This window comes from Dama dama, chromosome 20, assembly GCF_033118175.1.
Source record: "Dama dama isolate Ldn47 chromosome 20, ASM3311817v1, whole genome shotgun sequence".
NCBI classification, from domain to species: Eukaryota; Metazoa; Chordata; class Mammalia; order Artiodactyla; family Cervidae; genus Dama; species Dama dama.
This window is the reverse complement of record NC_083700.1, coordinates 65,830,220-65,842,807: the sequence shown is the minus strand read 5'-3', so window position 1 is coordinate 65,842,807 and position 12,588 is coordinate 65,830,220. Positions and strand designations below refer to the sequence as shown.

At 36.1% G+C, this 12,588-nt stretch overlaps 1 protein-coding gene across 3 annotated transcripts in view; it reads right to left on the bottom strand.

Moving 5' to 3' along the window:
- The window catches only part of PIGK (phosphatidylinositol glycan anchor biosynthesis class K), a 130,389-nt gene that overhangs the window by 23,180 nt on the left and 94,621 nt on the right, over positions 1–12,588 (bottom strand). The gene's annotated exons all lie outside the window — the stretch shown is intronic.

Below are 12,588 nucleotides of genomic sequence, written 5' to 3'. Positions count from 1 at the left end.
GGGAACTAGCCAAGGAACACATCACTTCCATTTCCTGGAAGTGGAAAATGGCCCATCTCCTCGCTTCTAGTACTCTTTGCCTCAGGGCCCAACAATCCTCCACCAAAGCACACTTATGCCCCTAATACCGTGGTTTACACGTTGTTAAGACAAACACTGTCAGAAAATCTAAGAATGTACCATAAGTTTTGCAATACATTTTGATACAATGGAATATAGAAAACAAAGGCATTCTTTATACTTGGCACACTTACAAAATTACAATGAATTTTAAAACATTGAAAGCTGCCACTATGATTAACTCATAGTATCTGTTATTATAATAAAATAAAAACCCATTATAAAATACATTTAACAAGTCTTTACTATTCATACAAAATATTCTAAAAGAAAAATCATAATATATTTTCTATGAAGAATCAAAAACTCTTCTGAAAGCCTTCTGTCTTAGTAACTAAGATAATAAGGCTGTAATGCAAAGGGAGTAAGGTTAATTACTACCAAGATCTTAATATTCAAAACAACACAAAGGGCCAAATGACTAACGTTCATTAGGGATGTTTACTTTCTAAATGTGATGAACTCTGAATTACTTGCTTGTGAAAGAAATGTGTATTTGTCTACTTGATTTAATTGCTGACTGTTTAATTTAGTTGTGTATAGCTAATTCTCAAGTATTCAAGGTCCACTCATGCAAGATGGAGATCATTCGAGATCACTGACACTCCTTTTTCTTAACAACTTTGAACACACCACTATCTATCAGGCTGCCTTCAGTGGTGAAGAAGAGAGAAAGAATTAGTACAGGCAAACAGGAAATAAATTCTATCACAAATATCCTTTTTAGCATCAACTTTATGGAAGATGTTTTTGAAAATCACATTATAAATGGTTGTTATAAGGGTAGCTCACAAAAGTCTACAAAATTCTTAATGTTGCTGAACTTTCTGAACTAAATATAGATCCTCAGATTAGGTGATAATGTAGAAGAAACTTTTCTCGTGAGTCAACTATAGGTACAGTTTTACATGAGTAAAGTTAATCTTAAGCGCATCCTCCTACCACTCACGACCACATCCCCTCAGATCTCTACCTTATCTAAAGTTGTCATTTGGGAGCCAAGGACAACTGGGATGGAGAAGGAAAGCAGGAAGAGTATTATAAGGAGGGTGACTCTCTTTAGGCCAGTTTCTAAATAAATGAATACTCATGTGTTGAATACTGAATGAACTCTGTTGACATTCAGTTCTTTCAAAATATGGTCCTAATTAAACAAAACATGAATTACATCTGTTGATACCTTATTCATTACATTTCCTGGGGACAAAGTTCCTTTATAAGAACTCACAAGGTTGGCCAGAGGAACTGTAACTATATTAAGACGAAGGATTTTAAGGTCAAACAGACCCATATCCAAACGGACCTTGAATACTTGAATACTGGCTTTGCCACTTACAAGATGAAAGATCTTAGGCAAGTTACTTAAACCATTTTGAACCTCAGTTTAATCTATGCATAAAATGGGAAAGACAACTTTTTCAATGATAATTATTATTTTCTGATGATAATGATTACAATTAACTGTGAAATATGATGTTTTACACCGGTTTGCAGGTGCCCCTGAATATGGAAAGAAGAGGGACTTGAGACACATTTAAGGGACAGAACAAACAGCAAATAAAAAGTAACTATATATGAATACTGTGAGGGGAAGAGAATAAGAAAGGGAAGAAGAGGAGGGAGGGAAAAAAGGAGAGATGAAGGGAGGAGAGAGGGAGGGAAAAAAGCCCAAGAGTCTTAGCCAATATTATTGAGAATACAGTGGCATTAAGATATAAAACCTAATAGAAGAATCATTAAGAAAGGGGTGAATTCAGTTTTAGACAATGTGTTGGTGATCCAGGTGGAGCTATGTTACAGGCAATAAGATGTTTTGTAACTCAAGAGGAAGACAAAGATATTTGAGGTTACTTGCATATAAGCAATATTTGAAAACCATTATGGTACACTGAACAGTAGGAAGTGGGGGTCCAGCAGGAATTTGTAATAGGGACAGAATCCTAGAGATAGGTCTAGGAAGATAACAGCAAAAGATTTTCAAAGGAAGTGATCAGAGAGACAGAAGGAAAACCAGTACACAGTGATGGTTGGTCCAAAAGCAAAGAAAAATGGTTTCAGAGAGCTAAATATCACAATAAGTTTTTTTTTTAAATTAGGATGATGTGAAAACTAGGACATTTTAGTACATTTTGCAAGAATGGTTGCAGAGCATTTGCTAGAGTACAAACTAGAATAAAGTAGATTGAGGAAAAATAAAGCAGCAAAGAAATAAAGAATGGCAGTTGACTTTTTTTATTATGGTAAAATATACACAAAATTTGCCATGTTAAGGAATAAAATTCAGTGGCATTAAATACATTCACTCTATTGTGCAACCATCACCACCATCCATCTCCAGAACTTTTTCATCCTCCCAAACTGAAACTCTATACCCATTAAACAATAATTTCACAGCCCCTCCTCCCTCAGCTCCTAGAAATCACTGTTCTATTTTCTGTCTATTCTTGGTATTCTGTGACCATTCCTGGTACCTCATGTAAATGGAATCATATAGTATTTGTACATCTGTGTTTAACATTTCACTTAGTATAAAATCTTCTAGGTTCAGTATGTTTCAGAATTTCCTTCCCTTTTAAGGCTAAATAATACACCATTTTATGTATATGCCATATTTTGTTTATCCATTTATTTGTCAATGGACATTTGGGTTGTTTCTACCTTTTGGCTATTATGAACAATGCTGCTATAGACACTGGCTTACAAAATCTGTTCAAATCCCTGCTTTTAATTATTCTCTGGAGTTTGTAGTCACAAGTAGAATTGCTGGATAATATAATAATTGCTTTATTTATTTATTTGAGGAACCACTGTACTGTTTTCCCTGGTGGCTGTATCATTTTACATCTCCACTAACAGTAAACAAGGGTTCCAACTTCCCCACATCCTCTCTAGCACTCATCCTTTTCCGGCTTTTTGATAATAGCCATTGTAATGGGTATGAAGAGGTTATCTCACTGTTGTTCTGGTTTGCATTTCCCTATTGACTGATGTCTATTCAAGTCCTTTGCACATTTTTAAAAATGCATTTTGTTTCTCTATTGTTGGGTTCAGTTACAGCAGGATTGAGGATGACTTTTTTTAAGGACTAAAAACATCTAAATCAGGAATGGAAAGTGTAAAGAAGAGAGAGAAAGGCATGACAGATGGAACGATGTAAGCATGGTTTTCTCTGATATAATTCACACGCTTCTTCCTTTCAGATGGACAAAAAAAGATAAAGGCTTGTGACAATACAAATAAATCTGAAAGTATGGGAAGGTACACTGAAGGTGTTTTTGTCTAATCTTCTCAAGACTCTAGGAGGCTAAGTCATAAGCTGAACAGGAAAGTGGATAGAAGTGGGGAAGAGGCATAGAGACTATAGCAAATATTTGGAGCATCTGCAATTGAAAATTGGTAAGGAGCCTAATTAGATTTATTCAGCAGCATTTAACCCAGATGAAGCTGTCAATGTCTTCACTGTTGCTTCTGTTATTGTCATTGGCATCATCATCATCATCATATTTCCAATGCATAACTTGCAAAAGAAAGATTAAGAGACTTGTCCCAGACTAGATAGCTATTAAATGGTGGAGACTGGATTCAATCCCAGGCCACCTTATTACATTATGCTGTGACCTAGGAAATGCTAATGAACTTTACAGTTTTAAACATAAATCTTTCTGTTTTAATTCTTCTGAATAAAATCCTAGAGGTGGTGTGGAATTACTATTATTGGTTATAAATACACACACACTAACAAACTACTTTTCAAAAAGGCTGTATTAACTTACACTGCCATCAGCAATTTAAGAGTATGCTCATCTCACTGCCTTTTCACCAATACCAACTATTCTCATTTTTTAAATCTTTTCAATTTTGGTGAAAACTGGTATCTGTTTGTTTTTATTCTGGAATACTTAACAGACTAATGAGGCTTAAACTTTTCATTCCTAATACAGAAACTTAGTATATCAGGAACTATATGACAAATTTGTAGGTAGACAGACTTTTTCAAATTTACATAAAGTTAATGAAATATCAGTATTGAAATATTGATTACTATTTTCAAATAGCTTTACAGTTTCATGTATGCCTTGAAAAGTGACATTTTGGGAAACAGGGCTTATAAGTTATAATATGAAATCTGATATTAATTTATATGAATGTAAAATCATATCCCAGGTGATATTAAAGGAGTAACACAGGACCTTCAAGCAGTATAATTTTCATTACTTGTCTCATAATTTGAAAATAAATAAGCAGTATGTTATTTTTCACTAGACTTCAGTTTTTAAAGTCTACAATTAGGGAAAGCTCTGTAAGAATTTAAAACAATCTCAGTCAGTCCCTAGGCAGGGAGAGTTCTATGGATGCTGTCTTTTGATGAGTTTCCAGGTATTGATAATTCAATAGGCACAATTTAAAAGAGAAATTGTCAAAAGTTTTCTACTTGATAGACTTTTCAGTCAACCTTTAGTAAAGTTTAGCTTTAATGAGGCAGGCAGGCATTACTAGAATAGAAAAACATAAACATGCCAAAATAGCTAGAGTAAAACAAGATGAAGAGCTATCACAAACAAGGACAGAAGAACTAAAAAACTGTCCAAATACATATCACATAATGACAGAAGCTAGGACTGCAGCATCTAAGACAGCATCTGAGAATGCAGAAAAGTGAGAAGAGGTTCTCAATTAAACATATTTTTAAATATTACATTATAAGATTAAGAGACTAGAGCATACAGATAAAAGGTTTTATAGGCAAACACTGGAAATAATTACCTGCAGTGGTACTCAACATGAGGCAGTATTGCCCTCCACGGGATGGGAGGAGTTCAGAAAAGGCGACCGCATTGTTTGGTATCGCAGTAAGTGAAAAGTACTCATGGCAACCAGTGTTCGGAAGGACCAGGGACGCCAACAACCCAGTGATGCGCAATCCAGCCTCGTACAATGACAGAACAGTCTCACTCAAATGCCAAGAGTACCCACAAAGCACAACAATGGACATACCAGGAAACTATGTGGATTGGTTGTACTAGAAAAAAAAATTATCTCCAGGATTTAAAAGGAACAACAAAGCATAGATGAAACAAAATTTTGCAAAACAGCCTTCCATGTCATAAGCCAAGGCCTATCAGGACACACTCCAGTACTTCTTCCCAGTAAACTGAATCTTCAATGGATATATATAGCTCTATAGTAATCTTTTGGGTAGCTTGTCTAAATGAAAGAAAATGGGCTACACTATATCATCATTATGTACCCTACAGAGATACATTAAAAAATATAGATTTTGTAATCTACTAATCTTATTAAAATATTAAAGGATTTATAAGAAGCCTTATAACTGAAACAGTGGGATCCAGGGAAAGCCTGCAATATGAATGAGAACACAGTGGGGAAAACAGTGGATAATATATCTCTGTCACGACAAAATATGAAAAAGTTAAAGTTTTTTAAAGAACACACAGGTTTGTGCCTTTGTTTACACATAGCCTTTGCCTTAGTAAAAGGGTCTTAAATTAATAAAGATAAAATTGTTTCATGATGTTGATTGCCAGAATGAATCTCTCACATATCTTAAATTCCAGGAAAGTATCTACTAAAAGATGTCTAATCAAGATGTTTAAATCATGCATATTTATGCTTGTTTAATATAGAAACAAGCAGAGACAGTAAGATAAATTTAATTTCACAAGTGAGGACAATAATCATCAGGACCAAGAACAGACTCACTGGAGGTTTAAAATTCAGTTCGTACTTATAGAGTTCACACCATATCACTGCTGCTTTCACAGCACAGTGAACTCACTGCGATGAAAGCCTACAGTGCTACAAGGTCCAGGTTCAAATCTTGGCTTTGCCACAGACTAGATATTTGATTGTATACAAGCTATCTCTTGTTCCTGTGCCAACATTGTTATGGTTTTGTGTCTACCTTCATGAGAGATACTGATCTGTGATTTTCTTCTCTTGTGATGTATTTGGTATCAGGGTACACTAACCTCATTGATGCTTTTGAATTGTGGTGCTGGACTCTTGAGAGTCCCTTGGACTGCGCCACCTGATGCGAAGACCTGACTTAATGGAAAAAACCCTGATGCTGGGAAAGATAGAAGGCACAAGGATAAGAGAAGAGCAGAGGATGAAATGGTTAAACAGTGTCACCAACTCAATGGACATGAATTTGAGCAAACTCTGGGAGATGATGAAGTACAGGGAAGCCTGCCGTGTTGCAGTCCATGGGTCACAAAGAGTTGGATATGATTTAGCAACTGAACAACAGCAACACGAACCTCATAAAGTAAGTTAAGAAGTGTTTTCTCCTCCTCAAATTTTCTGAGACTGTATAGCATTTTTTACTTAAATGTCTGACAGAATTCACCAGCCATGCCATCAGAGTCCATACTTTTCTTTGTGGTAAAATTTTAATTTATAAATTCAACTGCCTAACTTGAAAATCTATTTAGCTTTTCTACTTATTTTTGGACCAGTTTTAATATTTGATTTTTTTCTAGGAATTTGTCCATTTCATCCAAGTTGTCTAAAATTTGTTGGAAAAAGGTCTTTATAACCTTTACTTATAATTCTTTTGATTTCTAAAGGGGTTCTAGTGATGCCCCCTCTTCATTCTTGATTTTGATAACTTTTTTCTTTTATTATCTTAGTCTAACTGTGTTACCAAATTTGTCTACCTTTTCAAAGTAATAACATGGTTTCATTGGCTTTTTTTTCATTTAATTTTTATCTTTAGTAAATTTTTATATCTAGTAAAGACTCAGAGAAGGCAATGGCACCCCACTCCAGTACTCTTGCCTGGAAAATCCCACGGATGGAGGAGCCTGGTAGGCTGCAGTCCATAGGGTCGCGAAGAGTCGGACATGACTGAGCGACTTCACTTTCACTTTTCACTTTCACGCATTGGAGGACATGGCAACCCACTCCAGTGTTCTTGCCTGGAGAATCCCAGGGACGGGGGAGCCTGGTGGGCTGCCGTCTATGGGGTCGCACAGAGTCAGACACGACTGAAGCGACTTAGCAGCAGCAGCAGCAGAAGTAGCAGTAAAGCACTGCCTGAACATTGATTTAGAAACTAACGAGCGACATGAGCTTTATAACAAAAAAATAACGGTGACATTACTACTTCATTTCCAATTTTCCTTCCTCTAATTCTTCTGATTGTGGTCAAAAGATGTTTATTATTTTGATTGGGGCCTCTTTTTTCATTCTGGCAGTTTTTAGGGCCTTCTTTTTATTTTTTATTGTTCTAAAATTTCAAACTGATGTTCCTTGGATGGGGTCTATTTGTTTCTTAGCAAACCCCTGAGTTCTGGAAACGTATTCTTGCATTATTTCTTTAATATAGCTTCCCGTTTGTTTTTTCTTTCTGTCATCTTTTTCCAATACTTTTCATTAGTCATATGTTGGACCTCACTGTGAAGGTTCTGAAATTTTACCCTGCTTCCAAGATAACAAGCTGGCCTAGAACAGTTTCATGGTTACTGGCAGAAGACATGGGACTCCTAAATCAGAGACAAAGTACTTTATTACTCATAAGCTACATGAGCTTCACATGTGTGCCAGTTCTTTTTGTCCCCAAGTCCCATGGGGACAATGCAGTGGCAGACCTTGGTAATTACTATGCACACAGTAGGTTTATGTAACAGACAACGAATCCCCAACCTAGGAAATCCCAAGTCTTTTATAACAAGCTGCAACAAATCTGTCCAATCTTTGCCCGAGAGAGAGACATTATCTTTGTGATAGCAAACAAATCTAAAGGAGTCACTATCTCTGTCTTCCAACACTGTGCACAAGCATCTTTGCCAAAATAATCCAGAGTAAAAACTTGTCAGTGTGGGACTTCTCTGGTGGTCTAGTGGTTATGAATCCACCTGCCAACGCAGAGAACAGGAACACAGGTTCAATCCCTGGCCTGGGAAGATTCTGCAAGCCATGGAGCAATTAAGCCCACACACCACAACCCCTGAGCCCTTGCTCTAGAGCTCACGAGCTGCAACTACTGAGCCCACACACCACAACTACTACTGTGCTCCACAACAAGAGAAGCCAGCACAATGAGAAGCCTGTGCACCACAACAAAGAGTAGCCCCCACTCGCTGCAACTAGAGAAAGCCCATGTGCAGCAAGGAAGACCCGGCACAGCCATAAACAAACAAACAAAAATAAATAGTTTTAAAAAGCCTGTCAGTGCTTCTGCTCGTAAGATATACAGAAATGTGAGACTCATATAGAATTGTCTACGGTGTATTCCTTGAATTTTCTTATCCTTTATCTCTGATTTTCCTTCTCTTTTTGTTCCATCTTTTAAGAGATTCCTCAACTTTGCGTTCAAAATTTTGTAGTGAAATTTTTATTTCTAGTCGCATAGTTTTAATTTCCAAGAGCTCTTCCTTATTTTCTGCATATTCCTTTTTGTGTATAGTACCCTGCTTCCTAAATAAAATGCCTTCTCATTGCTTTCTGAAATGGTGGTGGTAGTAGTGGTTGCTGTTATTACTGTTTTCTCCTATTCCTGGCTTTGTCTATATTTGCTAAGTTCCCTTTTTCCATTTGCTTATTTTGAGCTTTGTCTTCCATAATAAAGAATTCTCCAAAAGTTTAATGATCCTTGGTTGTATCTCAAGAGTGAGGAAATAAAACACTGATCATAAGACTTTATGCATTAACAGCACTTACCAACCACGGGGCTTACCAGTGAGGTGAACAGACTGGGCCTGGGCTATTAAACTGGGGCCCTGCAAATGTCACAATACACCATTTTTTTCTATTAGGCTCGTATCTTCAGGGAGGAATTCTGCAGTCTTCCGCCTGACAGAATATAAGCTCGACACCAGTGTTTTGTGAACTAAACAGAAGGGCAGAGGGAGTTCCTCTTTGCACACAACCTTTGAGGTGTCTGGTGTCTGCTTTCCCAGGTTCTACAATACAAATGGCTTGTTCTCAGAGCTCTCCCTCATGATGGAAGTTAGGGTATAGCTTGTCCACTCCACCAAGCTGATTACCATTTATTCAACTGATTTTCTTCTTTTCTTCTTCCAATTTTGGTGCCTCTCATCTGCTATTTTCTACTCCTCCATTTTCTTTGTTTTATGGTATTTATATATTTTTATAACTTTACTGTCATTTTAGTAGGGTTTTTCAGGAAGGAGAATAGACATGTGTTCAATCAGCCATGTTTAAATAGCTCATAAACATAATTTATAAATTTGGTAAAAATTACCACACTGTCCCTACCAATTTATACTCCTCTCCAATAGTTTATGTGCTTTGTTTTTATTGAGTATTACTACTTTTCATATTCTTGCTAATGTAACAGATACTTTTAAATGGGAATTTTTTTTTTTAATTTTTAAGGTTGAAATGAGTAATTCTTAGATCATTAATGAATATTAATATTTTCATCAGTTTATTTTTATTTCAACTTTTGAGGTCTGTCTGTATGAACTTCTTTGCTCCTTTTCCTCTGGAGTGTTAGGATTGTTATCTCTTTGTAAAAGCTCTTTATATATAAAGATGTCAATTCTGTGAGGAAAATAGTTTTGCATTTTGATATTTGCCTTTCTGTTTTGATGTACAAAACTTTTACATTTTTACAAAGTCAAATATATTGATTTTCCTTAAAGCTTTTGCCATGATTTTCACACTTAGAAATTCCTTACCAACAAATATTTACCAATATGTAGTTTTGACAGGTCCCATTTTTAGCAGTGATCTATAATCCAATTAGCATCTACTTTTTCCACACGTTATAAATCAAGAATCTAGTCTCTGCTGCCCCTCCCAAAGGCTTAACTGTCCCAGATCATTTACTGAATAATTCTTTATTTTCTCACTGATTTGTGGTGTCATCTTTATCATTTATATAATCCAAATACACAGTAGGGTTTCTAGGCTAGCTAAGTGATTTATACTATCTACTCTGCTCAGATCTATTCTGCACTTAGGACTTACCTACATTTTTGTATCAGCACCACTTTGTATATCTAAATAGCACAAGCCTAAATATTTTAATATCTGGCAGAGCTAACTAAAAATGATTCTTGACACAAAATATCAAAAAATAAAACACATACCTAACTAGATGACACTAAAGAAAAAGTGTTATGGTAAATTATACATTCATTACTGATGAATTTCATTTTTCCAGTACATTTCTAAAATATACCACTTTTTTAAAAAAGAAAGATCAATAACAATTTTGTTTGAGACTGATCTACCACTCCTGAAAGTGAAAGTAAAGTCACTCTTTGTGACCCCATGGACTACATAGCCTATCAGGCTACTCCATCCATGGGATTTTCCATGCAAGGATACTGGAGTGAATTGCCATTTCCTTCTCCAGGAGATCTTCCCAACCCAGGGACTGAACCCAGGTCTCCCACATTGTAGGCAGACGCTTTACCATCTGAGCCACCAGGGAAATCTATACTACTCCTAGTTCAGTTCAGTTCAGTCATTCAGTCGTGTCCAACTCTTTGCGACCCCATGGACTGCAACATGCCAAGCTTCCCTGTCCATTACCAACTCCTGGAGTTTGCACAAACTCACATCCATCAAGTCAGTGATGCCATCCAACCATCTCATCCTCCGTCATCCCCTTCTCCTCCTGCCGTCAATCTTTCCTGGCATCAGGGTCTTTTCAAATGAGTCTGTTCTTTGCATCAGGTGGCCAAAGTATTGGAGCTTCAGTTTCAGCACCAGTCCTTCCAATGAATATCCAGGACTGGTTTCCTTTAGGATTGACTAGTTTGATCTCCTTGTTGTCCAAGGGACTCTCAAGAGTCTTCTCCAACACCACAGTTCAAAAGCAGCAATTCTTCAGTGCTCAGCTTTCTTCATCCAACTCTCACATCCATACATGACTACAGAAAAACCATAGCTTTGACTAGACAGACCTTACCATAGCTTTGACTAGACAGACCTTTGTTGACAAAGTAATGTCTCTGCTTTTTAATATGCTGTCTAGGTTGGTCACAGCTTTCCTTCCAAGGAGCAAGCGTCTTTCAATTTCATGGCTGCGGTCACCATCTGCAGTAATTTTGGAGCCCAAGAAAATAAAACTTTCACTGTTTCCATTGTTTTCCCATCTATTTGCCATGAAGTGATAGAACTGGATGCCATGATCTTAGTTTTTTGAACACTGAGTTTTAAGCTAGCTTTTTCACTCTCCTCTTTCACTTTCATCAAGAGGCTCTTTAGTTCCTCTTTGCTTTCTGCCATAATGCTGGTGTCATCTGCATATCTGAGGTCATTAATATTTCTTCTGGCAATCCTGACTCCAGCTTATACTACTCTTAACTACATATTCATTTTTTTTTCAAAAACTGTGTCTGTTTTTTTTTATCCCTAGTTGTCACTATTTTATAATTCAATAAACTCTACATGGTGCTAATCGATTTTTTATGTTTACAAATTAAAGTAACACAAACCTACCAATTAGAAAAGAAAGAAAAACATTTTCTAACCCATCTGTATGCAATTCTTTTCACAAAGAACAAAAAATACCAACTTTCCACAAAAGTACCATAGTATAGTTACATATTTCAAATCTTAATAGTAAATTTAAGCTATTTTTTTAAGTGGTTTGATTTTAAAATTAACATCTCTGAAATAAATGTAAAATTACTTATATGGGAAAATCATCCACATCTCTCCAAACGTGTCTCAGCGAGATAGTTCTGTACCTGCCTTCCTAGTAAACAGATTAAAAGAAAAAATAATTTCCCTAAAAGAAAAATTATCAACATAAGCATGCAAGGTTAACCAAACCACTTTCTTTTGTATGTGTTTTTCTATTTTTCATAATATTTTATGTCCTAAGTTTATAAATCTTTAAGAGGATTAGTTGTATTTTCACATAAAATAATGCTCCTTTCATCAGTATTTGCAATTTACATTATCCTATGCAATTTATGGTTTTCTTGCTGTTGTTGCAAGACCACTAGATTGTCCAAATTGTTAATATAATGAAACCTACAATTTGCCTACCTACTCAGAAACATTAAATAAATACTACCACTGTTGGTCATGAAAGGAACCCAAGTGTCATAAATAGTCTGCAGTAAACTCTTTTTGTGACCTTTAGAAAACTCTTCACTTCCTTTTCTTCTTAGTCAGCATGTCAAAGACTCCTAAATTCAACAAAGGTCAGCATACTTATCCAGTGTCTATGTCCAGTGTCTACTATGTATCAGACACCACACTTAATTCAATTTCCAATGAAAATACTAACAACACTCAACAAAATTTGAGAAAAATTCAAATAACTTCAGCTTACAAGAATGAAACAGAGGAAAATGGCGGAAAGGGGCAAAAAGAAGTGAGGAAGTCAAAAGAGGATAGAGAACAGAGGAAAGGAATAGGAAGGAATGATAACAAATGAGGAGCTGGTCTTTCTCATCATCTACTCTGTTCTCTTCCTCTAACACTGCCAGAGCTATACAACCACGTGGAAAGACA